The sequence below is a fragment of the Chroicocephalus ridibundus genome, chromosome 2, assembly GCF_963924245.1.
Source record: "Chroicocephalus ridibundus chromosome 2, bChrRid1.1, whole genome shotgun sequence".
Lineage (NCBI taxonomy): Eukaryota > Metazoa > Chordata > Aves > Charadriiformes > Laridae > Chroicocephalus > Chroicocephalus ridibundus.
In genome coordinates, this window is record NC_086285.1 from 128,021,536 (window position 1) to 128,049,091 (window position 27,556).

Sequence of the window (27,556 nt, forward strand, 5' to 3'; positions counted from 1 at the left end):
GATTATATGGCCATCTATGTTTTTGGCTGTGTATCTGTTGGGTCTTGTAGAATGATTTTACTGTATCCATTCATACCTTCCTAATGTAAATGTGTGTACTACAAAATCCCAATTAATGGCAAAGAAGGATATTAAATTCTTGCTTCTCTTTTAAGGGAGCTTAGCATTTTGGAAGTTGGTAGACCAGCCCAAAGATGAGGCTGTTCTGCTCCCTCATTAGGAAGTCTGTGGAAACACATTGTGTAGCAAAGTTATGCAATGTGTAATACAACTTGTGTAGGTTATTAGTGCCATTTAACTGGAGAGAAATGTGAATATCCAGGTTTTCCACGGTATGCACATTTCTACAAGTTTGTGAATATTTGGCTCTTGCATCTGTTCAGGGTCCATGTTTAAGGTCTTGGTACTGGTTTTGTAGGTAATGATACTGAAGGAGAGATGTTAATACATCTCTGTGTTTGCCTATAATGCAAATGCATAATATGATACAGTCCCTGTTCCAAAGTGTCTCCTGCCTGTATAATCCAGGCAGAAAAATGCTAGAGAGGAATGGAGAAACAGAGACAATAAAGATGAAGCATCTTTTATATGACCACAAACTGTGGGCTTGCAAGGTAGGCTGAACAGTCTGTGCTTTTAGGATTATAAACCATCACTACAAATGTCTTTAAAAAGAGTGAAAAATATTATAAGGTCAGTATAACTATTCCTGTCTATATAAGCACTTACAGCACAAACTTCCCAGGGTAAGGATGATTTCCTTCTGTCTCAGCGTGGTAATTGGCATTGGGTATTTTGGGCATTGCAGTCATCTGGAAATGAGTGTGCAGCTTTGTATCTTTGCCGTGACATTACAACAGCGGTCTAGTCAGAAGGCATATGAGGAACTTGATAAATTGCATCCCTTTCTCTTACATTACTGTTACATCAACCCTACTGCAATCCATGGTCCTGTCCCATCTGTGTGTCCTGTCTGTCCATCCGTCCGTCCCCCCACACCCTTTAGCATACTGTGGAGTACAGAGATTGCTGGTGTGGCAACCTACCTCCCCAGGGAGCGGGTGAAGCCCAGCAGGGGCGGTATGATTGCTGGTAATTTTATGTGGAAGGCAGGTACCACGGTGGGTGCAACAGAACAGGACCTCAAAATAGACGATGCATTGTCCTTCAGTGTTTTGGTGCCTCTTGTTTTGCTTTCCCCCACAATTCTCTTCTTCTTGCCTTGCTGTCACCTCCTTTCTAAATTTATCTGACCCATTTTTCCATTCAAATCTCCCCCTTTTTTTTTTTTTCCCCATTCTGTCCAATCTATCTCTCTGCCTTTCAGCTTCTATCTGCCATTCAACCATGTGGTCTTTGACATCTTTGCAGTCACCACTCCCTTTCTGGGGGGTGGATATCCCAAAATACTTTGTAGGCAGAGGTGCCCAAGGACAGCACGCAGGTGAAGAATTTAAGTTCTCTTACCCAAGATGCTTGATATTTTTTCAGTCATTTATTTATTTGTTGGAGCAAGTTGTCCTTGGCTCCTGCTTGGAAAGCTCATTCTGACAAATACAAGTCTTACCCCTGACCTTTCCAAGTCTGACATATCTGCTTTTTTCCTCTCAGCCTATTACCTCTTTACTGGAAGCAAGCATCTCTGTTCATCTTCCTGTCATCCTCATGTCATCTTTAGATCAGGCCTTTCCAATGTGATTAAGGAGCTTTGCTGATCGTTTCTGCAAATGGGGCTCCTTTTCATCATGCCTCAGTGCAGGTACCCCACAGCAACCATGCTTCTCTAAGAGCTAGCCCCAAGGAGCTGCTTCTGCCCCTCTTGCTCTTCGTGGGTGTCTCAGGCAGCGGTGGCACATTACTGACCTGAACCTTGACAGCTTCGCTGCTGCCTGCAGGGCTCCAAGCCGTGTGGGTGCTTACTGCCTTAAAGTCACATTTTGCTCTTTTTTGTGCCGGCTACTTGGCACACGTGCTGCACTGGGTGCCTGAAGGATCCTGCCAGAGGATCTATGCTAGGAGGAGGTTTTGCAGAGTGCCTTCATTAAATCCTCACAGAGCAACAGTCAGGCAGATCGTGCCCCCATCCCGTGCTAAAGTATACAGGACTTGGGTTCTTCATCAGTAGCAGGGCTTGGTGAGGATTTTTTCCCATGGTATGTGTGGAAAAAATGGGATGCTTCTTTACTATTGACTGTGATTTTTAGCTCTCTAAAGAGCCAGAGTTTTTTCAAGTGTTTTCTCTTTCCTTATGCTACAAAGCAACATACACTTTCTTATTTTACTTCAGCATGACTCTGAAGCCTAAATTTGCATCAAAGGCATGTCTGCAACTAACTCTTAAAACACATCCATTCTTAGAATACATCTACAAATACTAAATCCATCTGGTGTTGAATTGCCATGATTATTTTTGCAAGCTTGCTGAAACTGGATTGATGCTTCCCTTATCTTCAAGAAATATGTACATCTGCCATTTATAGCGACTCTTACTTCTGGCTTTTGCAGAACATAGTACTGGAAGCATTAGGATCCTGTACAGAGCTTTCTTTTTCTGCTTCTCACTAAAATTAAGTATGGAATTATCAGTGTATATAAATACCTCACAGGGGAGAGTAAAGAAGATGGAGCCAGGCTCTTCTCAGTGGTATCCCATGGTAGGACAAGAGGCAATGGGCACAAACTGAAATACAGTAAATTGCATTTAAACATAAGAAAACACTTTTTTTTTTTTTCAATCTGAGGATGGCCAGACACTGGCAGAGGTTTATCAGGCTGTGGAGTCTTCATCCCTGGAGATATTCAAAACCTAGCTGGGACAGGGTCCTGGGCAACCTGCTCTGGGTGGCCCTGCTTTCAGCAAGGGGTTGGACTAGGCAATCTCCAGAGGTGCCTTCCAGCCTCAGCTGTTCTGTGCTTCTGTAACTAGAAGTCTCCAAACAGCAGACCAAGTAGGCCTTGAAACTCTAGGCAAGTTATTTTTTCTATACTAGTTCTGCTATCCAAAATTACTTCACATTTTATACCTGTCCTTAGGTATGAATTTGCACATGCGTAGATACATATACACCTACCTATTTCTGGCTGCTGTGTAAACGTACCTGGAAGCTAGGACAAACTGGACAATATGAGAGATGGAAAAGGGAGGAGGAGAATGTTTTTGTATTTTTCTTAAATATACAAATGCCATTTCTTCCAGGCCACACTGGTTTTCTATGTTTCATGCACACATTGAGATATTTTTCCCTTTCACAATAATATGCTACATCTGTATAGTAAAAAAACTAGAGAAAATTGCTTTAGAGAAAGTTTAATTTTTCTTAGATGACTTTTGTTGGGCACTATTATACATAATTACATCTTTGTTACGGTCCGCATTTATATGTAAGTGGGCACAAATTGCCCAGAAAGAGATCTGCATGAAAGAAAGAGGAGACCAAAAGGCTCTGGGTCAGAAGAGGGAGGTGAACCCTCAGCTAAACTCTCCTTTCTCAAAAGCATAGCTCCAAATTTAGTAGTAAACATGGAAAAACTGGCCTGAGTTGAGGACTTTCTCCAGACACTTTCTATTTATGCAAATACTTTTTGGAGTCTGACATATGCATAATTACTGCTCTGCTGGTATTCAGCCCTGTTTCTGCAGCCCACGGTAGTTGTGTAGGTCTGACAGCGTTGCTGAAAACTAGGAAGCTGGACAAGGCTGACTACTAAATTCCCTGTAGTCTCTTTGGAATATACAAAAGAAGCATGAGGTGACCATAGGGGCAGTGTTGGAAGAAGCTGTCTATGAGCATCCTTTGTAGCATGAATTGGATAACTTTGCAAGTATTCCTTTTTCCCCACAAAGCTCTTCGTGTCCCCTCAAAGCCATGAATCTTGCCTTATAGCATTAACACAGTTTCTTTCTCCTTTTCAGCCCCCATTAAAGTAAGTTATCTCCTTGTTTAAATTACCACCATCATTAGTATTATGTTGTTTGGGGTTGAAGTAGTTTTCTTTGTTTACATCTTGGCCTTGATAAGTGACAGAGCATGCAGACCTGAGGTTTTGTATTTGAAGTTGCAGAAACCATTATCTCTGTTCCCAGGAGCATGTGGATTTTTTCTATTTAAATATATGGCAATGCCATGTTTTCTCTTCCGATGCACTGTGTTCAAATATGGGATTTACTTTTTCCTGCTTGTTCACAGGTCTTGGCATAACATCTTAGAAATGCTACTTAGACATTTCTAAGACAGTGAAGCACTGGCAAAAATAATAATAATAGTAAAAAAAACCCAACTGTTCTGAAGATGAAAGAAACAAATCTCTATTTATGGATGCGTGCTTAGTTCCATGCTTAACACATCAGCTTCAATCACAGCCACTGGAAGTTTTGAACATTTTTTGTTGTTTAAATTTTCAAAAATTAATCAGATATATCATTTAATCCTTATAAACTGTCCCATTTTCCCCCCTGTTTGTTTAATTTTAGCTTAGCGGGTAGGCTTTTTACACTTGAATAGGTTACTTTAGTCCATGCAGTTGTCTCTTGAAAATCCTTCACAGGAGTGAAGAAGGTATGGGTTTGTACTGACAGGCTTGGGTTTCCCTTCCCTGCTCTTCTTTCCCCTTCCTGTGCCTGTGTTTTAAAACTGTCCCTTCCTCTGTCTGTCCTCCAGCCCCTTTTCTCCCCAAGTCTATAATGCTCACATGTGCTGTGAATTTCAGTTTCAAGGACTGTTTGGCCATCTGAAGCAAGAAGAAAAGGTCCCGTTCCATATGTTTGAAGTGTAAAACTTGCTTTTCATTTCCTTTTCATGATGTAGCTGGAAATGTCGCAAACATTTGATGTGAAATTCTTCAAGAAAAGTGCGACCTGCCTATGAATCAAGCTGCCCCATAAGCCTGAGATAGGCTTGGCGCTGTCACCGGTGTGACCATCACTTTCTTGCATGGTCCTGGACTTCCAAAATCCACAGGGAAGAGGTGACAGAAGCGGCAGAAGGAGTTCCTGTTCAGGTACTTGGGGTATTTACATGGTGTTCCCCAAGGAAGAGTTCACAAGTTTTAGGGACTTGATCTCAGACCTTCAACACGGTTTAAGTGATACACTGCTTCTGGAAGCAACATGTACTGGGGTGCGAGTTTCCTGCTTTTCCTCACAGGAGGAAAGGGATTTTTATTAATCATGAAGGTATTGGGTCAGCTGCTTTTTTAGGATGTTTTCTTCCTGAAACCTGCCAGTTGGTTGGAACAGCAATTGTAAGTTGGACAAAGGCAGATTCACACCAAGGTGCTTTTGGGCAGAACACTGACAAAGCAGTGACTTCTTGAGATCATTACAAAGTTTGGTTTCTTTCAGTCAGAAGCACGATGCTGTGCCTTGCGCCGCTGCATCAGCACTCTTGCTCTGCTCTGGAAAAGTTTGGAAGCTCTGTGTGTTTTCATAAAGAGGACAGAAACCCAGCTACAGTGATGCTTATGGGGACCCCATTTGCATTTTGTCTTCAAAATTGAGTTACCACGTTTAGAAAATAAGTTGCTAATACTGAGAAACAGGCTGAAGAGGTTAATTTTTACCACTGGTTCATTTCAATTTTTTTTTTTTGCAGTGGTGCGAGAAGTCGGATGGCCCAGTTACGAATGCAGAACTGTTACAGCCTCGAAAAATAATTGAATTTTTCCCTTTCAAAGAGCAAAACTATACTACATGTAATTCTGTTTCAATCCCTCTTGTATCAAGCACGATTTTAGCATAATTTTGAAGTCCAGGGGGACTTGCTTAACATCCCATCCCTATTTCACGTGAGCTGTCACCTGAGGTGATTCGTACTTCTTTAAATGCACTTTCCCTTGAAAGTAAGTCCTTAAATAGTCTGCATAAGTTTTGAATGGTTGAGTTGCCTCTGATACAGTTAGATTACGACCTTTATTTCTGTGTAGATGTGATTTTTATCTGTGTAATTTTTAAGTACATAAAAACAGGGTTAATGTTAAAGCTGTCATCTGCTCAGCTGTAATCTGAATTTGCTTTTAGGGTCTTTTAAAACCTCTGAAGTGTCCCAATGTTTCTTATCAATAAAGGTCACTTTCTTGTGTAGCTAGTGCAATTGCTATTAAGTTAGCCTACTGAGAGCCTTATGTCTTAAGGAGCCTTTATGATGATATTCCTAGACAAAGTAGCACTTACACTAGCTTCATAATTTTTCCCTAAGGTAAAAATTCTGCAATCCACTTGAATCAGAAAGTATCTTTCTTTTCCGGCCTTAAACCTGTTAATCTTTTAAAATAATAATGAAAAATGGATGCTTTAAAAATCGGTCATTAAATACAGGATCAGTGGAATAAAAACTGACTGGTCCTTCCTACCCCTGCTTTTTATTTCTCCCGTGGCCCTCACAGGCAGGGGAAGCCAGTATCTTGAAGACTTTCCTGATGTAGCATGTCCAAGATGCAGCCTTCCCTGTCTGCCCGCGCTGTGAAATTTCCCATCCGTGTCGCTCACCCTGCTTCTGAAGTTCTGCGCTGTCGCTTTTCTAGCCTGGATGAAAGCGGCCTTGTCCCACTTACATCAATTCTGTATATTGCTTGAAAGAGCATTTCCCAAGCCTGTGGCTTTGATCATATCATCCCTCTTTACATCTTTTTGTTGGTTCTTTCTTCCCTCTTGTACTCAGTGTTGAAACTCTTGATAAGATATCCTAGCATTATCTATCATCTCTCATTTATTATCAAAATGTTGGTTTCCTGGCTCCATAATGCCATCTTAAGTCACCTTGTCATTACGCTTTCAAACAGTTATCTTCTTGCTTTGTTTTACATCCTTTCCACCAGGGAAGAGCTAATACTGTTAAATCAGTTCAGTGTGCTCCACTGTGTTATGGTCTTCTTTTAGTTTACCTTGTATCACCAGGCAATCTTGCAAAATTAATATTAGTAACTCTTCAATTAAGACCTAGAAAAAGGTCTTTTCAGAAGGACCTGCATATATACTTGTAACAGTGCATCTGGAGAATCGCATCTTCTGGGAAGACTTTTCTGGGCAGATGGTAGGCAAGAGCTTGTAACACAACAGAAACTTGCTGAGGTGTCTTCACTGATTACAGAGAACAAGTCTAGTCCGGTGGCATTTCTAGATGAGTGGATTTGTGTGCAATGAGAATTACCGTCAGTTAGAAAAGCAAATTGTCCTGTGAAGGATGATTAAAAAATAACGTTAATACAAGATAAAGGACAGCTTAAAGAATGCTGAAATGAAATACAACTTCTTATGGTGCTCTTTGGTATTGAAGGTCTTAAACAAACTCGCTATGTATTTTTCTGGTGTTTCTCAAAATAATTTGTGTAGGTGTGGTGGCTGTGGGAGCAAAGGTAGCTCTGTCATTTTGGAAGACTCGAAGCGTTGCTTTGTGGCCTCTCAGCAGGGAAATGGCCTTCTTTCAGGAGCTGGGAATTGCAGTATGAATTGCACTTCTCTTCCACTGACCAAGCGCTTTTCTCCACGTACGAAAAAGGAGCGACATGGGTCCAACCCACATTGTGGTTCCAAGCATTAATTAAGTAACTCTCTTTAATACCATTTTGGAAAGCCAAGGGGTTTTTGTTGTTGTCTTTTCAGGTTTGGTGGTGGTTTTGAGGTTTTGGGGGGTTTTTTTGTTTATGTTTGTTTGGTTTTTTTTTTTTAATAAATGCCTGAAAGTCTTAAGCCCAGTTTTGTCTGCCAGATTATTCAGAACTGTGCTACATTCACTAGCTCCCAGTGAAGGCAGTTGGCAATGCTGTGTGGTCATTTCATTAAAAAACAAACAAACAAAAAAAACCCACCAAAAAAGCCAAACAACACAAAACTTATTTATTAAGGGCTTAATCTATATTTCCAGTGTTCACATAAAAACAGTTGGTAGTGCATGGCTATCAAAATCATTGGGCCAGTGTCAAAAGAAATCAGAAAACTTCTGAACATAACTACTATTAGATATTTAGAAGAGATCAGCAAACAGTACCTTTCTTAAGTAGCTTTCCTAAGAATTTGTATTATTTCTTTTCAATACACTAAGAATTATGAGGAAAAAGAATGTAATGGGTCTCTTGTAGGTGCCAAGTGAGATGTTTGTGGAACGCTGTCACGGAGGTCTACTTGGTACCACAGCACTGTCATAAATAAAACTCAGTGGTTGATAACTTGGAACAGAAAACTTGTTTTGAGAAAGAACTGAGTGCTAACCTAAGGAAGGAGGGAGAAGATTAAATGAAAGAATTTCCTCTTTTAAGGATTGAAGGAAGCACAGGAAACAAGATGCACCCTGAAATTCAAATGTGACTATGTATGTTTCTGTTTGTTAGAAATATGGTGCTGTATTTCTTCTTGGTTTATAATGAGGGCAGCATTTTTTTAAAAGTTATTTTATTGTAAAGGTAAAGCATGAGAGAAGTGTGTGAGTATCGGAAGGGTCACAGAAAATACACAAAAATGCCAGTGCCGGACAGATTCCTGGTGCTGGCCATTTCCCTGTTCTGCGGTGTCGGTGCAAGCAGGAAGCTGGGGTGGGGACAAGCCCCTCGGCTGCCCCCGCCAGCCCCCTGGGATCCCCTTGGTGGGTTAAGCCAAGGCTGGTGCCCCATCGATGGAGAGAAACGAGCAGGTGCGGGTGCAGCTTCTCCGACCGACTCAGGTGCTGATGGTCCTTCTCCTCTGCTGGCTGTGGAAGGGACAGGATAGACGGCTCAGACATAGTTGCAGTTTCTTGGCCATGTTGCTGCTCTTGGAAAGCTGTTACTGCACCTTGCTGCTGCAATGGTTAGAAACGGTTTAATTTGCAGCATGAATTTTTACTTTTCCTTAGCATAATATTCAGTACTGATAACTTAAAACTTGTAGCACTGTGGTGTGTTTCCCGCCCCCCCCCCCCCCCCCCCCAATATGTACTTTTCGGTGGAGTTGAAGCGTCTGTGAAACAGCAAAGATTATTTTCAAGCATAGCTTCCTTGTATCATCTCTTATAAATTATGTGGACCTAGTGGCAGTTTACAGAAGAGCAATGGAAGAATCTTTGTTCCCTGTCAAAATCTGTGCATATGCGCATATATATCAGGTTTGAAAATCTGAAAACACTCAGTATGATGGTGGTGTGTGATCATGTAGGCCAAAAGGCTTATGCAAGTTGGCCATCGCTTCCCACTGAAACTGGGAATGGGCATGGGAATTGCCGGTAATGGTCACTGCCTATACATTGCATGGCTTGGGAAGAAACCCGGTCTCTACCACAGGAGGGCTAGTTCAGGGCCAGCTTTTCCATCATAATTGCTTTCTAAAGCAGTCGTGGTCTGTAGGTGTGTGGTAACTAAGGGAAGGGTGTAGCTGGCCTCTTCGTAATTAAAAATAATTTCGTTACCAGCACACAGGCACTTTGCTGTGCCTTTCTGTCGTTGAGGGAATTTTGGGATGGATACGTGGAGGCTGGAAGCAGGTTTGGAAGGTGAGGAGGCACACGCTGGTGTTGGGGGTGGGGGTATCCCGCGGCTGAGATGTCTAACAGCGTGGTGGCGCTCCTCACGTCACTGCCAACATGTTTAGAGGTGTATGTGCCAGTTCATTGACTGAAATCTCTTGGGGTGTTGTAGCAGTTGCTAAGCAACTGCAAAACACTTCAAAACGGTATATTTCTTCCTTACCCTGGGATTGTCCTTGCAGCAGGAAGAGGAGAAGGGGGAGTGAGGAGCGTGGGGGGGTGGCTGCCCAGCAGCCGCTGTCCTTCCTTCCACGTGTCACTGCCAAGGTGATGGAGAAGTGCCCGGACTCGCACTGCCCTCCCCTCACAAATTCGCAACTCTTTAACACTGTCACAGCAATTTCGGTTTTTTAATGTGTATAAATATTACCCTTGACATGAGAAGCCGCTGTATTTTAAACATTCCTCTGACAAAGAGGGAAATTCTCCAGCAAAACTTTGGTATATTAAGGCAGGCAATCAGATGCGCATCAAAGGGATGTAAAATGAGAGCTCTGCCGCCGCTGACCCACCGGTGCCCTTCACCCTCGGGGGACGAGGTGCGCTCTCAGCATGGGGATCAATGAGAATAACTTTAATTTTTGCACCACCTCAGCAATTCACATATTATAAAAACAGCCAGGTGTGTGAACCACCTCAGCGGCTGGCGTGCCAGCTATTAAGATATAAATTCTGCTGTCGGTATTTCAAGTTATTAGTTCCCATAAATTATGATTTACATGTAAGGATTATGTTCAGATTAGTGCAGCTTGAAATTGGCTGGTGCTTCGTGCATTTTTATCACTAAAATACGATCGCGTCATTGGCAGTAATCTAGTTTGAGTGTTTGATTTATTTTCAAGCACCTTAGTTTTACAACTTCTGTATTGTTGCTTGGCGGAAAGGCAGCTGCATGGGGGCTGATGATCCAGAGCTGTTAGTTTGCAGTAACAACTGTTGGTTCTTGGCCTTATCAGTTGTTTTTTTTCCAATGAAGATGCAGCTGTTGGGACTTCTGGAGTGTGTGGGGGATTATTTTGCCTAATGATGTAAATGGAATAATCTTAAAGTAAGGATCTGTCCCTTAAAACAGCCAGGAAAAGACCAAGTTGTGAGACCTGAAAATTTAGAGAGAAGTACTCCGGGCTGTGATTTTTGTTACAATCTATGTAAAATGATCCAGTGTTTTTTTTCCTCATGTAAGTGGCAGAGAATTAATGATTCAGAGAAGATTATCCTGAAGAATTTTTCACACTGCATGTCTTGTAACATAATAAGAGGAACGTACGTTTGCGAATCCTTTTGAACTTACAGTTTTCTTCTGACGTTTTGAGCGCTCACAGGTACAGGGCTTTTTTACTTTTTAGTGAACAGATAAATTTGTGGGGGGTTTAAATTTTTATTTCTCAGGTACATGTTCAGTTCTGTATGTGAAAATCCCTGAGACACCTCTTTTCTTTTTTTTTTTTTTGTTTTTTTTAAGTTGTAGCCTATAAATGGGGTAATTAGCAGGAAAGAAAACCAAGCACACACACAAAAATCATTGCAGTGTATTAAAGTTAGGAAGTGAAGCAGTCTGAAGATGGTCAGTCCTAGCTTTGAGCTTTATGTGTAATTTCACTTTGGCCCATGGATCCACAGGTGTTTTTTGAAAAGAGTATCATGTACTCTTCCCCCAAACTCCATCCACGCAGCAGAAAGTCACTCATACCTAAATAAGTGCATCCGTGTTGGAAATCACGTGAGTTAAACTGTAGTGCCGTGTATACATACATATATTTAGAAAGAGTGTGTGTGTATGCTACTGTACACACATATATAGTATGTTTTGACTGATGTATTTTCCCAGGTGGAAGATCCTTTGAACAGGAGAGCAGCTTCTCCTTTATACCTTCCGAATGTGATTTTTGGGAAGGTGAAGGTAAAGGGGGACAGGGATCCTGGATTCCTGTCTTGCTTACTGCTGCTTTGTGTGGCAAAGGAAGGCAAGGAGCAATCCTGTGCTTGTGTAAGTGTTTTTGGAGGGATTTGCATAGTGTCTTTGGACACTGTTTCTTGCTTTCCCTCCACTTTTTTAAAGGAATATAAATTATAAGCAATTGTTTCAGCAAATTAATCAGAAGTGCTTTGGCATTACCTCTCAACTATAAATGATAACATCACCTAAAAGAATAAAAACTAAAAAAAAAAAAAAGGAGGGGGGGAAGTTGAATATTTGACGTATTCTCCCACTATAGGAATTTTTACTTGCTTTTTCATAATAAAAAACAGTGATCAACTTAAAATGGTAGTGGTATTGGCCAGCAATATTATAAACTGATACGTCTAGCGCTTATTGACACAACCACAAACCAATGCCTTTCTCTTTTATTTCAACCCAGCAAGAGTCAGAAAAAGTTCACATAATCTCAGTATTTTTCCAATGATTTTTATTGAATGGTGAGACCCCAAGGAGGTTGTTACAGCAGGCCTATGACAAAAAATATTTATATACAATGAGATGCTATATTTCAATAGAAAGTATCCAAATACAAGTCTTCAAGATTTTCATTCAAATACTTGATGCAGTTTGAATAAGGACCATTATGTGAAAACTTGCTGGGATGGTCGGGGCTCCTTGTCCTCATGGGATCCTGTGGTAGCCCTTGTACGAAGGCACTGCATGGTGTGGCTGGTTGGTGAGGGCTGGCTGTACTGAGAGCATTTGCTCTCAGGGTGATGGATTATTTTTTTAGTGTTTTGTTTTTTTGTTTTTTTTTAATCTATAAAGAAACTCATATTTTTATCAAATTTATGTGAATGTAGGACAGATACTCAGGTCTGTGTGGATGTGATGACTGTGAAGATGATGTCTTTTGAACACTGAACTTTATATGAGAATGTTTTGAACTTGAATATTCTCAGTTTGAAGATTATCTGATCAAGGATGGCAGGTTGACTTTCAGGGCATCTAGTGCTCTTTAATGTGCCCCGGGGTATCTGAGACAGCATGGTGGGCAGGATCCTGGTGTGTAAGCTCTGAAAGCGAGGTGTCACTGTGTTTAAAATACTATTGTCACAAGGAAAGAGTGTCTTCTGCTTGTGAGCAGTCTAAAAAAGTAAGACCAGAGATGAGGCGTTAAAACTTTGTATGCCTGGGAACTGAAACTGGGAACTTAGCAAGTTCCAAAACCTGCTTTTTTTTGCTGGTGGTGGTGATTCTTTTTCTGCTTATGCAGGATCTATTTCTGCATGATAAACAAAAATTCTATGTGCATCTTAATAAGTCTAAAAAAGCTGTAGGAATAGTTAAAAAAAAACAACAAACAAACACAAGCAAACAAAAAAAACCTAACGAACCCTCAAACCTGAAAAAGCAAGAATTTTTATAACTTGGTCAGTAACTTGATTATAGTGGATGTATAAAAAGTGGTCCATTTTGGTAGTACGTTATGTTACCATGGTAACATTGACTTACTAATTTAGAAACCCTTCAGGCTAGTTTTAAGAACACTAACATTGCACTAGTATACCAAAACATGAAAAGACTTATTGTCAAAGTAGCTGCTAAATGTTTAGGATGAGCCCTGTAGATACATGTGGACTTTTCTCCCCCCAATTTCTATTAGGATTCACATTGTTTATAATATAAAAAAAAACTGTGACCAGAAGCAAATTAATATTAATTTATCTTAATGGTTGCACTGTTTTGTCTTATTAATTTGTTTTATTTCCTTCTTGGAATTGGACCTTTGGCGTCCTATTGTGAAAGCCATGGTAGGTGCAATTTCTTAGCCCCCTGGCTACAGGAGGCTGTTATTAAGGGTACGTGCTTCCTGCTCCCAGTATGTGAACTGTATATCACACTCCAAGTCCTGGATATTAACAGGTTCTGCATTATCTTATTTGTGTGTGATCACAGATTTTTTCCAATGGTATTGATATATATCAGCTGCACTTATATTTTACTACAGTTTTTTTCTGCATATTTGAAAATTAAAAAAGCTACTGATTCAAATGTCCTATTGAAATGCTATGTAACTAGTTTTATATTTATTCTCAATTAATAAACAACAAAAACATTAAAATTGCCAGCAGTAGGGAGGGTGAAATGCTAATATTCACTGGGAATGCAAATGCCTGTTTCCATGAAACGTGTCAATGTCCCTATTTCTTACTACAGAATCACACAGAATCCCAGAATTACAGAATGGTTCCGGTAGGAAGGGACCTTAACGATCATCTAGTTCCAACCCCCTGCCATGGGCAGGGAAACGTCCCACTAGACCAGGCTGCTCAAAACCTCACGTAGCCTGGCCTTGAACACTTCCAGGGATGGGGCATCCACAACTTCCCTGGGCAACCTGTTCCAGTGTCTCACCACCCTCACAGTAAAGAATTTCTTCCTGATATCCAATCTAAATCTCTTCCCTCAGTTTGAGGCCGTTACCCCGTTTCCTATCATTACACTCCCTGATGAAGAGTCCCTCCCCATCCTTCCTGTAGGCCCCCTTTAGGTACTGGAAGGCTGCTATAAGGTCTCCCCGGGTCCTTCTCTTCTCCAGGCTGAACAACCCCAACTCTCTCAGTCTGTCCTCATAGGAGAAGTGCTCCAGCCCTCTGGTCATCTTTGTGGACCTGTTCCAACAGGTCCATGCCCCTCATGTGTTGAGGACTCCAGAGCTGGACACAGTACTCCAGATGTGGTCTCACCAGAGCAGAGTAGAGGGACAGAATCACCTCCCTTCACCTGCTGGCCACTGCATCTATCATTTCCATTATCTTATTGTTAAAAAAAAAATATAAAATAAACAAGCAATATCATCTGTTATACTCCCTGTCACGTGTAACTTCCTATACAGTGGAGTGTCTTGTGGGCTCAACTCCTTGAACCTGTTCTCATGACACCCTCTAAGGCTGCTGTGAGCCCTTATTTCTTGCTGAGGCTGGCGAGAGCTGTGGTTGTGTGGGACGAGCAAGGCGCGTGCATGCCCGGGGTGCTGGGAAGTTATGGCCTTTTCACCGGATCTCATCACGGGGGATTTTTGGCAACGTTTCGTCACCCACAGTAGAAAACACCACATGCTTTTCTGCTGCGTATCAGTGTATGTGTGCACAACTGGATTTGTCACTTCTTTACCTAACTCGGTCATGTTAAGCAAAGCCAATCTTAGCATGGGAAATAAGCAGTATTTATTAGATCTCAGTTGAATTGATTCTGCAGTCTAACTAAAGAAAGACTTTTGCCAGAAAAGAAGTGACAAGAAGATTGGAATATCAAGAAATGCAGTTAAAACAGAGTTGACTGAAAAGTAACCTCCTTTGCAGAAGTATATTTAACCAAATCTGCTTTGTAGTGACTTGGTGTGCTTCTTGTTTCGTGATAATTTCTTAAATCCTTTTAGGGGGTGGAGGTAGGTTTTAGTCTTATTTTTTTTTAAGTGGTACTAAATTGACAGATCTGGAAATCAACAGCTAGGATTAGATCACTACACCATCTTGGCCAAAATCTATGCTGTTCTAGATTCTGAGCTTTTATTTAAAAAAAAAAAAGGCGTTTCTAGCTCTTTTGGTCATGAGGATTACTGTCAAACCTGTGAGCAGAATGCAGCTGAAGCAGTCATAATCTCATGTGTCTCTGTACTACCCAGAGGTCGGAGATGTTTTATCTACTGTACCAGCTTTGGAGAGTGTTGACTCTGAAGCGGAACGATGGCAGCTCGTGTCTGAAGGCTGCTGTATCTTCTCATCTGAACATCCAGTGAGTGTGCCTGTGTGCAGTGCTCCTCTGCAGGTCCCCAAACCAAAACCAAAACCAAAAAAACCCCAAACCAAACCAACGCTGTGCTGTGTTTGTGCTAGGACTTGAAGCTTTCCCATAACCATTAATGCTGGGCAGGTATGAATTTATAAGGCATAGCCAGCACTGTGATCAGGACACGTCAGATGCAGATACTTATATTAAATAAAATATTTAACATTAAGGTTTTTAAAGAAAAAATGAACAAATCTAGAGATAAGCATCCACGTTTCTCATAATTAAATGCACCCAGAATTGAGCCAGGCTATAAATGGCGCTTCTCTTCCTTGTCCCCCCCTATCTTTTTTTTGGGGAGGACATTATTTTTATCCTGGATCAATTTTCTATCCTGATATTGCTGTGCCCCCACAAGCAGTTGCACCAGTGTAACCCGAGGGATGTTTCTGAGGAGAGAAGAAGGTCTCGCTGCCACGCAGGAGGTGGGCAAGGCTACGTCCCTGCTGGCGTATGGCTCCCCACAGCCTTATCGAAGTGCAGAGGGTGCCTCTGTCCTCCTCACAGTGTCTTGCCTCTCACAGCCTGACCCTGCCCAGCCGCTTGGTGTCTGTTCTCATGGTGACGTGCTGCTGGACCAAAATGGCCTAATTTTAGGTCAGAGAGGTAACAATCAGTGCTGGGATGATACCTAAGGAAGCCGGACTCAGGCTGGGATGGGCTCCAGACCAGATCTTGGAGTTACGTTCTGGTGCGTGCTCATGGGCCCCTTCCAGAGGCCCTTTGGTGCTGGAGGTGGTTCAGCGGGGAGCACTGGTGGGGGTGGGGATGGAGCGGGTAGGAGCCCAGCCTCATCTCCCCTTTACAGTGGGAAGGCAGGGGAGAGGAACAGTAGGGGTGAAACACAACCACATTTGGCTGAGTTTCCATGCCCGGTGGTGAGGGAAAGCCTGAGCCGCTGGGGTAGCAGCTGTGGTGTTTTCCAGCTCGGCTGTGCTCCCCCTTCCATCCCAGCGTGCCATCCCAGCTGGATGCCATGGCACGGGGGAGCATCGGTGACACGTGCTGCTGAACCATCCCAGCTGTGTTTCAGCCGCCCACTGCTCCCTTCCCCCTGCAAAAGTAAATAAGTAGTTAAAGTTTGAATTACATTACCTAGCAGGAACAATTTCGTATTTCTGCATGCTTCACTCCTTATAACTCAGCAACAGCAGCAATGGCATTTTGGCATTATCTAGAGATAAAAAAATATTAAAAAAAAAAAGTAATTACTGTCTGTCTGGTTTTACCTGCTTAAACTGCTGTTGTCAGAATATATTTTAGTTGAAGAATTTGTGTCCTACCAATTCACTCAGTTTATTTTTCCCAGTTCCACCTCCCTTTGCTACTAATTGTATTTTTTCAGAGGTCTAAGAGGCTTTTCTCATCTGTGGTTGCTAGAGGACCTGTATCTCAAGGTTTTCTGAGCTTGAAATAGCATTTTGGTGATGCTGGGAGCAGGTACCCTACTCTAATTGCTTTCAGAGGTTTGGGGGGATATTTTTTCCTGGTTTTGTGTTTGGTTTTTTTTTTTTTTCTTTCTTTAAGTGTAGTATTGGCCTGCCTGCCTGCCGGTTGTGGACACTAACGCCTAAAGGAAAAGCCGAGGCCTGCCTCCGACAGAAGCAGCCATCTGCTGCCGTGCTGCAGGGCAGAATGAGAAAGCAGAGTCTGGTTTGTGTCTTTCCACACCCCAAATCCACAGCCTCCCACCGCTGGCTGCTCGGGGGCCGGTTTGTGAGCAGCCAATATGGGCAGCTCGGCCCTGTCCTCTCCCCGTCCCTTCACCTGGAAGGAGAGTTTGGGTGCGTCACCATGGAGGTGTTGCGACTGTCCCTTCCCACATTCGGCACTTAAGTCCTTAAGTAAGAACCAAGTCCTGTTTGGCACTTAAGGTTTGGTTTTATGCGCTAGTAGCAGTACAGACTGGTTGGGTTTATAGAAGAATGACCCAGGCTCCTTTTCCAAGCATGTTATTTGGATAATGTTTTTTGTTGTGTGTTTTTCTGCAAAGGCAGCAATGCATCCTCCTTGCTCTAGGGTGTATTTGTGTCTGGTTTGTCCTGGCTTCTCTGAACACCTACTAAGAAGTTATTGTGGTACCTTATCCACCCAGCGATGCTCCTCCGTGGCACTGCTTGCAGGGCTGCTCGTTCACAACTTTTATTCCCAGTGACCCCAGCTTTTATTTAGCTATGCGTTAATATTTGCTATGCCTGATGAGGCTGGGTTTTGCCGTGGGTGTCAGTGACACCAGTTGTGTGTTTTCTCGCAGTCTAGCGAAGGAATAGATGGAGAACAGAGCTGTTGTCAGGACTGGGATTAACATACCATATGGTGTCTGCATCACCTTTGTCTGCTATTATAGTTTACTGCGGAAAAATTATTGGAAAGTGCCTTTTATATCCAAACTCAAGTCTTCGGTGTAAATTGTTTCTCTTTCTTCCCCATGTTCTTGCATATTGCATGCAGAGACCCTGTTGTGCTTGGACTAGCAAATCAAAAAAACCCACCAAACTCCTCAGGTGCTAAAGATAAACTAACTGTAACTCTATAAAGAATTACTTTCTACTGTTGCTTACGTTTTAGGCAGCAATGTTGTTTAGCATTCCCAGTAGGCTGACATCTCTTGAAGCATCTATTTTTCTCAAATATGGCAATATAATCTCTCATCTGTGGGTCTGTTACTGATGTTTTCTCTCATTGTTTCTCCTCAGTTTGTGGCTTCCCATTGCTTTATTAAAGAAGTCAGTCTAAGCTTATATAACTTTAATTCTGGGTTGTTGAGGCTTTTTTTTTCTTCAAAATAGATTATATTTTATTTGTGCTAGTATTTTAGAACTTTAAGTCAAAATGGCTTCAGCAAAAGTAATCTGATGGGTAGTATGATAAAACAGGATTTAACTGTTGCATCTTCCTTCAGAAGCTTTGTCCTTTGCATCTCCAAAAGACTTTAGTTTTGTCCTTTCTACACTAAACTGATGATATGGAGGGAATTCAGATGCTGTATGAACCACATTCGCATTAGGAAGAGCTGGAAATACAAGTCTGGACAAATATTTAAAGTTCAAAAGAAACTAAAGAGGTCAGGAACATAAAATGCAAAACTGTAATTAACTTTACAAAAGATAATCCCAAATAAAACTACTGCAAGTAATGGAGAGACTTCAAAAAGGGTAATGCTGGAAAAAAACTGGGGAATAATACCAGCAAGGGTCTGAAATGTAATGGAGGGGATATTGCAGCTGTTGGCCATATAAAGGTGCCCAACTGAGCATACTGCAGGGGGGAGCAGCGGTTCTGAAAGTCTGATCCTGCCTCCACTGGAGTTGGTGGATGATCCCTATTGATGTTGGTTGGCATTGCAGCAAGCTCTGTGTTTTTCCTGCCTGGACACCTCAAATGGGCAATCAGTTGCAGGTGCTTTATCCCTTGGAGGAGATCGATGATATTGGAAGGCCATCAGGAAAGAAAAGCACAAATACAAGAAATAAAACGGAAGTACAAAAGAAACTTTCAACACAGGTGATTGTAGCAAGAATCAGGATTAACAGAGAAAAATATTTTAAAAATTTCTTTAATATTCATTTCGTAGATGCATAATCCCAGGGACTGGACTGATCTCCTATAAAAATTGGGAGGAGGCTCTCTAGCACTTCTGGTCTCTAGTACTAGATCTAGCAATTCATTAGCTAAGAGATGGTGGAGAATATTATCTTCAGTTGGCAGGGTAATGGACTGGAGAAGGACTCAGCTCTTTTTCCTAATATCTGTAATTCCTAATTGCTTATTAGCCTTTTATATGTGTAAAAGTTATAAGACTGCCTGTCTCACTGATTCTCCTGCAAATCTCTCATCAGAGAAAAAAAATGTATCCCATGAATGAACTTTGCTGTTTCTCTAAAAACCTATTAACTAAATTAGACAATATGAACTCTACTTATTGTGACAGGTCTGGTTGTCACGATATAGAGATGATACTGGGTTTTCTTCCATTTATGATTTCATTCTCAGCTCTATCACGTAACCTACCTCCATTACGTAAAGTAAGCTTTTTCCCCCCCGAAGTTGGATCTTTTCTGATACATCTCCTTACTATCTTTTCTAAAACTGAAAATCATCCCCTAGGCAAAACATCTAGTAATCTGTGAATTTATCCAAAAAATAAAGTTTCTTCTCATACTTTGGCCCATCCAAATTGTTTTTCTCCTTCGTGACTCATTTGCAATGCCCAATGACAAGCTCAGCTGCTTTAGTTGCGGGTGAATATTCAGTAGGCGTAGCTTCTCCGATGATCTCTCTGTTAATCTTTGGCTAAGCCTACAGCCAGCGGGCAAAAATCCTCGCAAAAATCTTCCCTTGGATTGCCCGCACTGCCGTGCTCGGGGACGGACACGGGGGAGCAACACAACTTTGAAACAGTAAAATAAAAGTTACGGGGCGAGCTAAAATACCCGGTATCGCTATCCATTAAGCTTTTCCCCTATGGATTCATGTGTAGCTGAACACCTCAATAGCCTCAGAACTGTTCTTCTGTAAAAACATGCTAGTTGCTGTGTTGTATCGAGTGTATAATCCTATTTATTATTTTTATTTTTTTAAAGAACTACAGGAGGAAAAGAATAACTGTTGAGTCCAACAACTAGACAGCAGTTTGAGCAGGTGTGGGCGCAGAGGAGCCACCAGAGCTTGCGTTGATCTGGGATGGCTTCAGGTGCTGCGGGAGGCTGGGTGCTGAGGATCTCCCCCTCCAGCCCTCTGGGGAAGAGCAGAGCCCCAAGGGAAGTGGGTCGGGGGTTTTCCCCCTTCACCTTTCACTAGCTCAGGACCTGTCTACTTTTCTCGCCTTCGTGCAGCAATCAGATGCTTCCTCAAGGAGTTTTACTCTCTCAAATAGGGATGGGTTGGGTCAGAAAGGTGGATGTGCTGCCGGTTTGACAGCCTCAGCGCCCGAAGTGCCATATTTATCATGAGCGAGGTCCAGCCTCGGCGCCGGCCCCCCCCGGCATTTGTCATCGCTGAGCCGAGGTGCCGGCGTGGCAGCGAGCAGCCTCCAGCAGAGATAACTCTTATCGCGTCTGCTGCTGGCTCAGCTCCACTTTTCCTCACATGGTGACAATTTGTGCCTGGCATCAGCCCCCCCTCTTCATGTCCCAGTCGTGCAGGCAGCACATCCAGTCAAACGCCTTCCTGCAGTGTCAGTGTTTGCCCCTTCGGCCTCCAGCAGCAAACTTTGGGAAAGTTAATTCCCCTTCCCAATCGCGTTGGCCCTTTCTTGACATCTTCAGCATTAAATATCTCCAGTGCTGACTTGGTTCTTTAAATTGCGTTGGGACGGTTGTCTCGTTCGAGGTGCAGGTCAGCGGGAAAACAGCCAACTGTGGAAAAAAACATGCCGTTGCTGCTCCCTGTGATCGTAGAGGCACGGGTGACCTAAATTTGAAATGCTCCGTACGCCGGGGCTGATCCAGCATCCTGGGGCCGCAGCACGTCTGGCTGCTGCAGCTGCAGACTGAGAAGTGCTTTTATTGAGGAGCAAGATCCTCTGCCAGTTTAATCTGCTAAAATTTGGAGATCGGAAATCGGGAAGAAAATAGAGGGAAATAGAGAAAGCAAGAGAAAGAAACGCAGAAAAAGAGAAGTTGTGCTTGAGAAGCTTGAATGAAGCATGAGAGCTTGTATTCCGGTCATACACTGGGGTGTGTTTCCGCAGCTCAATTTGTTCCCTTTCTAGAACAGGCATGAAATCACTGTATTTATGTATATGAACAACAATAACGGCTTACAGAAGCAACACACTAGATTTTTTGGGTGGGGGGAGAAACCCAAGAGCTGCCTGAAGGCAAAACATTTCTAATGATTATTTTTTTCCCTTTCTTTTTTTGAGAGCTCCTTTGTTATTGTGTGTTTTGCTGTTGCCCACACCGATGCCGGAGAGCATCTTTGCAGCCCGCAGACATGGATTCAGCGGGTGGCAGACGGTGCTCGGTGCTTCCTCCGGGTCACAGCCACCACAGTTTGCTGCTGTTTTCTCTGCGTGCATGAGCGCGGGCACACACGTACGAGGTGTAGGAGTGCAAGTTTTCGGAGCACTTGGCAACAGCCCCCGCACATGCCGATCGTGATGCCTGCTCACAGAAAAATACAGAGCAGAAAAAGCCAGGGAGGTTTTCCTGAGGAATAGTAAGATGCAGCTTGTAGAAGCACGCCTCGTTTTGCTTTTGCTGTTAGAAGCAGATATGTTTTGGTTTTTTTCCAGGCCACCAAATGCTCCTGACTGCTTCTGTCTTGAACCCGAGTGACGGCACCAGTACCTCAGGGAAGGAATCCTGTCATTCCTTCTTGGACAAGGGACAAACCCTGGGTCAGCGACGATGACCCAGGAATATTTTTTGCAAGGTCCGTCTAACCAATAAGAAAAATAGTTTGGTGGGGGTTTTGAACACAGCAGAAGTGAGGTTTTGGAGTGGGTTCCCCCTCTGCCTTTCCCCCCCACTTTTCCTTGATTATGAGAAGCTTCTGGGTGGTTGTGCTGGTTGAACAGTCCAGAGGAAAACAGCAGCATTCCTGCAGGGGCTTGCAAGAATTTATACTGGGTTTTGCTGACGCCTATTTTTATATCAGAGATGGCAAAAACGTACTGACATATCTAGTCTATCTGCTTGGGAATGGAGATTTCGTTTCCATATGCACCCAGCCTTGCAGTGGGTTTAGTAAGTTGGGTTACTTGTTTTAGCTCATCTGTGCTTCTGCCTTCCCCTGGAGCAGATCCAGAAAAGGCCTTGCACGAGAAGGTTTTGGGAGGGGAAAGATGATCTGAGTTGCATCACAGAGAAAAAATTGAAGTTTCACAAAATTTGATGGTCACGTTGGATATCGTATAGTTTTAATCGGTCTATAAATGTTTTGTTCTGCTGTCTCCAAATCCTAGTAATCTGCGGGGATGCGGATCCTCTGTTAATTGTATTCTTTGGTATCTTAATCTAGGAGCTAAATAACTTCTTTAATGAATGGCTTCACTTTCTATCTCTGGTAGTATTTCTGATATTTCTCACTTATTCTTACCTTCCCCTGCTGTCCTGGTTTGGGAGGTAAATTCTGTTTACTCTTTATAAAATGTTTTACATTGTAAACAATGACATTTTACATAGGATCCTCATCCTCCTTTGCAGGAATTGAAAAGTGTGCTGGGGAGAAAAGCAGTGATTTTTCTGGAGTTCAGGGTAAAATATATAAAAAAATACTATAAATGCATTATTATATATACATGCAATGTAAAAAAAAAAAGTTTGTATTTCCAATGACACTTTTCAAGTTCTAAGTTATTTTTCTCACACAAAACTGAAATAAATGGCAACATTTGGCATCTCAATTATTCATTTTCTACAATAGCTACTGATGATGAATGAAAGAAGATAAATGAATTCAAGTGCAAAAACGCTATTTTATAAGGATTAGTAAGATACTGTAAAAAAACCAAGAATTTCTAGAGAAATTTTCACTAGTATATATTTATGCCCCAGTGGACGCATGGCATCACATAAAAAAGGTGACGTCTGCTACATTGATGTAATTTGGCCCTTCACTGTGAAAATGTAGTACATATAGATTTATTTAGCAGTTTGGTGGGGTTTCCCCCAAGTTATTGTGCTACTGTATACTTAAAGAGAAATGCGCATATGTATTTAGGTCTTGCACATTTACTGATATGAATTTCTTCAGAAATACCAGTAGCTCTTCATCTTTCTGCGCTGTGGAAAGTAGGCATAAATTGATACTTTTAAAATTTTATTTTGATCCACTGTGAAGAAAATGAACAGATTTACCCAAAGGCCGTTTCCCAAAAACCAGGATGCTATGTGTTTTTGGAAACTAGGAAGAAGGAATAAAAACCAGTAAACAGTTGTTCAATTTAAGTTTCTTGTCCCTACTGCCCGAATTTGTGTTATTGTCAGATTTTTATTGTTCTGTCTTTTGCTTCCCATATCTTTTATGAAACTTATAAACCTGATTTTTGGATGTACCTACACATTCCTGTTTGATTTTGTTCCTTTTGCTTTTATCCACAGACTTCAATCCAGAACTCATAATGATATTCAGACTTTTAAAAAAAGTAAAATCGGTGATTTAGTGCACAGTTTGTCACTTTTAATTTCATAACAGCTGTAAGATAAATAAATAAAATAATAAAATTTTACAGCACAAGGGCAGGCAGTTTTTGAAATAACCACTTTCCATCCAAGATTACAGCTAAAAAAGAGGGGAAGCGCTATGTTTCATAATTCACTGAAGTTTGACACTTTTAAAGTTTGCATTATAACAGCACTTCATAGGCTATAGATGGGGCTGTTCCAAGTTCTGTTGTAAATCTGACTTTACAAGGCTTTAATGTTTTGTAGGCTACTAAAAATCACTCTAGGATTGAATGTGTGAAATAAGAAACATTGGTATTTTTAATATATTTTAACGCTCAGGGCATTTTGTCATCTTACGATACCTATTTCCACCAAAATTTCATGGTTCTTGGATTTTGGGATAAATATTAAAGCTTACCTTTATGTCTGAGGGAAGAGGGGGAGAAAAAGAAAAGAAGAAGAAGAAAAAAAAAAAGAGACAACCCAGAAATACAAGGCTCGTGTCCGCACAGTAAAGTAGCAGCACGAGCTTTTGGCATAGGAGAAAAGGGCATAAATATTTAGCATGATACAAATTGTAATAATAGTAACTAATTGTAATAATAACTACTAATTTTTTCACATGCTTAGAGCACAAGCCACCTCATGAGCTAAGAAGGATAAGCTGTAAGTCCCTGAAAGTGAGCTTTTCTGGAACACTGCCCCTCTGCGCTGCAGGTCTCTCCTTGTTTGAGAAGTCGGGTTAAGCAGGAGAGGAAGTGGTCTGACCTGAAATTTCGAGTTTTTACATAGTTTTTGCATAGTACTGTTAGAAGGATTCACCTGCTTGGCGACGTAAAATGAAAATGCAAATGGTTAGGAAGTGTGATTAAAAATATATATCTTGATGGCACGTAAGCAGGAGTGAGTTAACACTACGAGTGGCCATTAGTCAGCAGGCTGCCCTTTGCCGTTTCAGTGATGTTGATGCAAGGCTGTGCTCTAACACCCTGCTCGGGAGCTTTGTTCCCTTCGCTTTGTGGTGGTGATGCAAAACCAGTTAAAAGCTTGGCTCAGGAGTACTGTATTACAATTACCCTCGGTCCTGCCGCCCTTTGTAATTTACACTAGTTTTGTTCACTGCTGGAGTAGCCATTTCTGGCTCGATTGCCTAATCTGAGAAGAGCGAGATGCCTGGTGCAAGGGTGACAGCCAGCCCCGGGATGCCCCATGCAAGGGTGACAGCCAGCCCACCTGTGGCCTGCCAGCAGGGCTTTCAGTGCCCTCCTCTGGGGGGAGGAAATAAGGTTAAGGGCAATGAATATATGGGTGGGAGGGACCCTGGGGCAAAGACCTACAAATTTCTCCTTGCTGTAGTCCTTCCCCTGTTTCTGTTGGCTTGATGTCACATTAATTTCCTTAGCAAGGCACAATAAGCTTTCAGAGGGCTAGGGGCTGGTGATGGTAGCACGCCATCCTTCTTTACCAGGTCAGGTTTTCCTCAGCATCTCCGCCATTGCTGTCCCTGGCCATTTCCATGCACACATTGCCTGGCATATGGTTGCTGTTGGGGGAAGAAGGGAGAATTGGGGGAGCTGTTGCCTCTTGCCCCCACATATCCCACACCGTGCAGACCTGAGGGAGCCCCAGCAGTCACGAAACCAGCGGCACGCAACGTATTTTGGTCAACGGCACGCTGTTATTTTGAGTTTGTGTGTTATTCAGCTGCTGGGAGGGATGCGCACTGCGCTGTGCTTATTTGGGCCGGCAGAGATAACCAGGCTTGGGTTGCGCAGGTGCACAAGAGACCTGCTAGGAGAAGAAGGGGAAATTAGTGTAGGGTAAAAACTGCTCCTACAGATAGCGTGTCCTGTCACCTTGGTCCCTGACGAGGTGGACAACTGCCAGCTTCTCCTGCCGGGCTCCCACACAGCCTTCAGTGTGGCTTAAGATGTGCTGGCTGTTTGTCTAACATTGTTCTGTGTAAGTAATTGCAGAAACTTGTGTAAAGATTCATAGGGGGAACTACTTTTTTTAAGATTCTTAGGTATTGCCAACGTTCTGGATATATAAGAAGCTATGGTCCACAGCTTTCCTCACAGTTAGGCAAGAAAAATCCCTTTTCTTTCCATTAGACACTATTGTTTCAAGGGAGGGAGGGATTTGCCTGTGAAATTTAGTCCCTTTCAGTTATCTTCTGTGGGAAAAATCAAGGCTTTTTGTTAGTATTATTTTTACTATAGCCAGATCTACACTTGAACACTTTTGCAAGCTCTATTGTTTACTCAGGTTGTCTGATTGAGTTTAAAACTGCCAGGCAGCCGGGGACTTGTTTCCCTAGCTCTTGTCCGTGAGGAATTACTGCAAAGGAAGAGGAGTTCCCCCAAGCAGCAAGGCAAGGACAGTAACTCAAGGTAGGCACACCAGGGCTCCTTCTAGAGGACAGGAATTAAAGTATCTTAAGTTTGGTGGTATTAATACTCTATTGGCCTCAATTTACGTGCTTTGAATCCACGTTGTACTGAAGTCATGCTCTATCAGGCAGGACAGTTGTTCAAGTGCCCAATGTTGGGAGCGTGCACGACAGCAAAATCCTTTCATAATGCTGATACCTGGTTGGAGCCTATGTGGTTGCATGTTAGAAGCATAAGACGTAGGAGGTTTTGTTTTAGGAAGTGTAAAATGATGCGCCTTCAGGCAGCTGTGCAGCTTTGGTGTGAGGAAGACTGCGGAGGGTGATTTCACAGGCACAACATGAAAAAACGTGTGTGTTTTAACCCTCTCTGCCTTCTGTAGTTTCGTTTCAAAATACAGAAGCTGTGCTTTACCCAGTTTCTATTCCTGGTGATGGTTTAGTTAAGGGGCGGAAACACGGGCCAGTTTGGACACAGAGCAGTTGTTTGCTTCGGTTTTGATGTTCATTGGTATCAGCAGCGCCTGGTGAATTGGCAGCACAGCAAGTCCTGTGGTAAGGATGACTGGGCAGTTGACCCTCCCCATGCTCCGACTTGAAATCCTCTGCTCTGAATGGGATTAAACATAACTGGGGGGTATGTTATTACGTGTAGTGAGAAAACACCCGAGTGATTTTTCTTCTTGAGAGAACCCGAAACTTCTACTGTGTGCCTGGTTGTAGGTACCGTCTCTGCTTGGGTTGTGGAGGTCACCAGATAAAGATGGGTTTAGGCACATGCAGTTTTAATGACATAACCTTTTGGGTATGGCTTTGTGTACTTTTCAACTACTAGGTCAGAAAATAGGAGTAGTCATACTAAGCCCTTTGCCACATGTTTGTTGAGGTTGTAGAAGCACAGCGGCAAGGGTTGCTTTTGCATTGTGTAGAAAGTGAGTTCTTCCTTGGAGATCTGCTTATTTTTACGTTTGAGTGTGTGTGTGTGGATTTAACTAAAGGACATGTGTTCACACAGTTGTGCTGTTTAAATTAATGTGGGGTGACTCAGTGTGTATTCACTGCTGTCATCCCACAGCCACTGCGACAGAACGTTTTATTGTCTGAAGACAATGCTAATAATGGTAGCATTAAAACCATATTGGAGTTTCACAAGACAGTATTCCGTTCCCAGAACTGCCAAGTGACTAAGAGATTTGCCATTGTCAGATGGGGGGAACAGGAGGTGACCTGCAGCGCAGGCAGCGTCCTCCGCTGCGGCTGAGCTGGGCTGCCCTGCCCCTCTCCGCTCCTGGTCTCCGGGAGCTGCTCCAGGGTTTCTCACAGCAGTGAGCACCCTTTGCAAAGCAAGTTCTCCATCATTCGGCTGCCTCGAGAGCTGTCATAACACAAGGGCGATCCTACCCTAAGCTGCTTTCATCTAACAGGTGAGCCATCCACCAGCATCCTGGACAGCTGAAACCGGTCCACTTCTGGCCACCCCTTACCTATTGCTGCTGTGGTGCTTCGCCCCACCAGGTAGGCAGTTTTCTGAAGGACATCTCAGTATAGGTTTAGTGCTTTGCAGTTAATACGCTGTGGGTGCTATAGCAGTCCCATAACTTACAACACGGCAATTCAGAAGTGAAGTATTTTACATTAGTCGTGCTTTTCTTTACCAGGAGCTTTGGTGGAGGGATTGTAGGATGAAAGCAATCTGCGTGTGACTAGTGGAGGACAGCTATGTTGTCATCGTACCTGAGGTATAGCTTATAAATGCAAATAAACTGTCAGTACAAAATTAATAAACGTT

The 27,556-nt window shown here is 42.6% G+C and overlaps 1 protein-coding gene across 8 annotated transcripts in view; it reads left to right on the forward strand.

The window, feature by feature from the left end:
* Nucleotides 1–27,556, forward strand: part of FAM110B (family with sequence similarity 110 member B) — a 115,598-nt gene that overhangs the window by 60,415 nt on the left and 27,627 nt on the right. The window contains exon 1 of one of the 8 annotated variants that reach the window (XM_063326907.1): nt 27,260–27,282. The exons of the other annotated variants lie outside the window; for them this stretch is intronic. The gene's annotated coding sequence lies outside the window, so the exon portion shown is untranslated. Of the gene's footprint in view, nt 1–27,259; nt 27,283–27,556 lie in introns of those variants that run through there. 8 annotated transcript variants of the gene reach the window in all.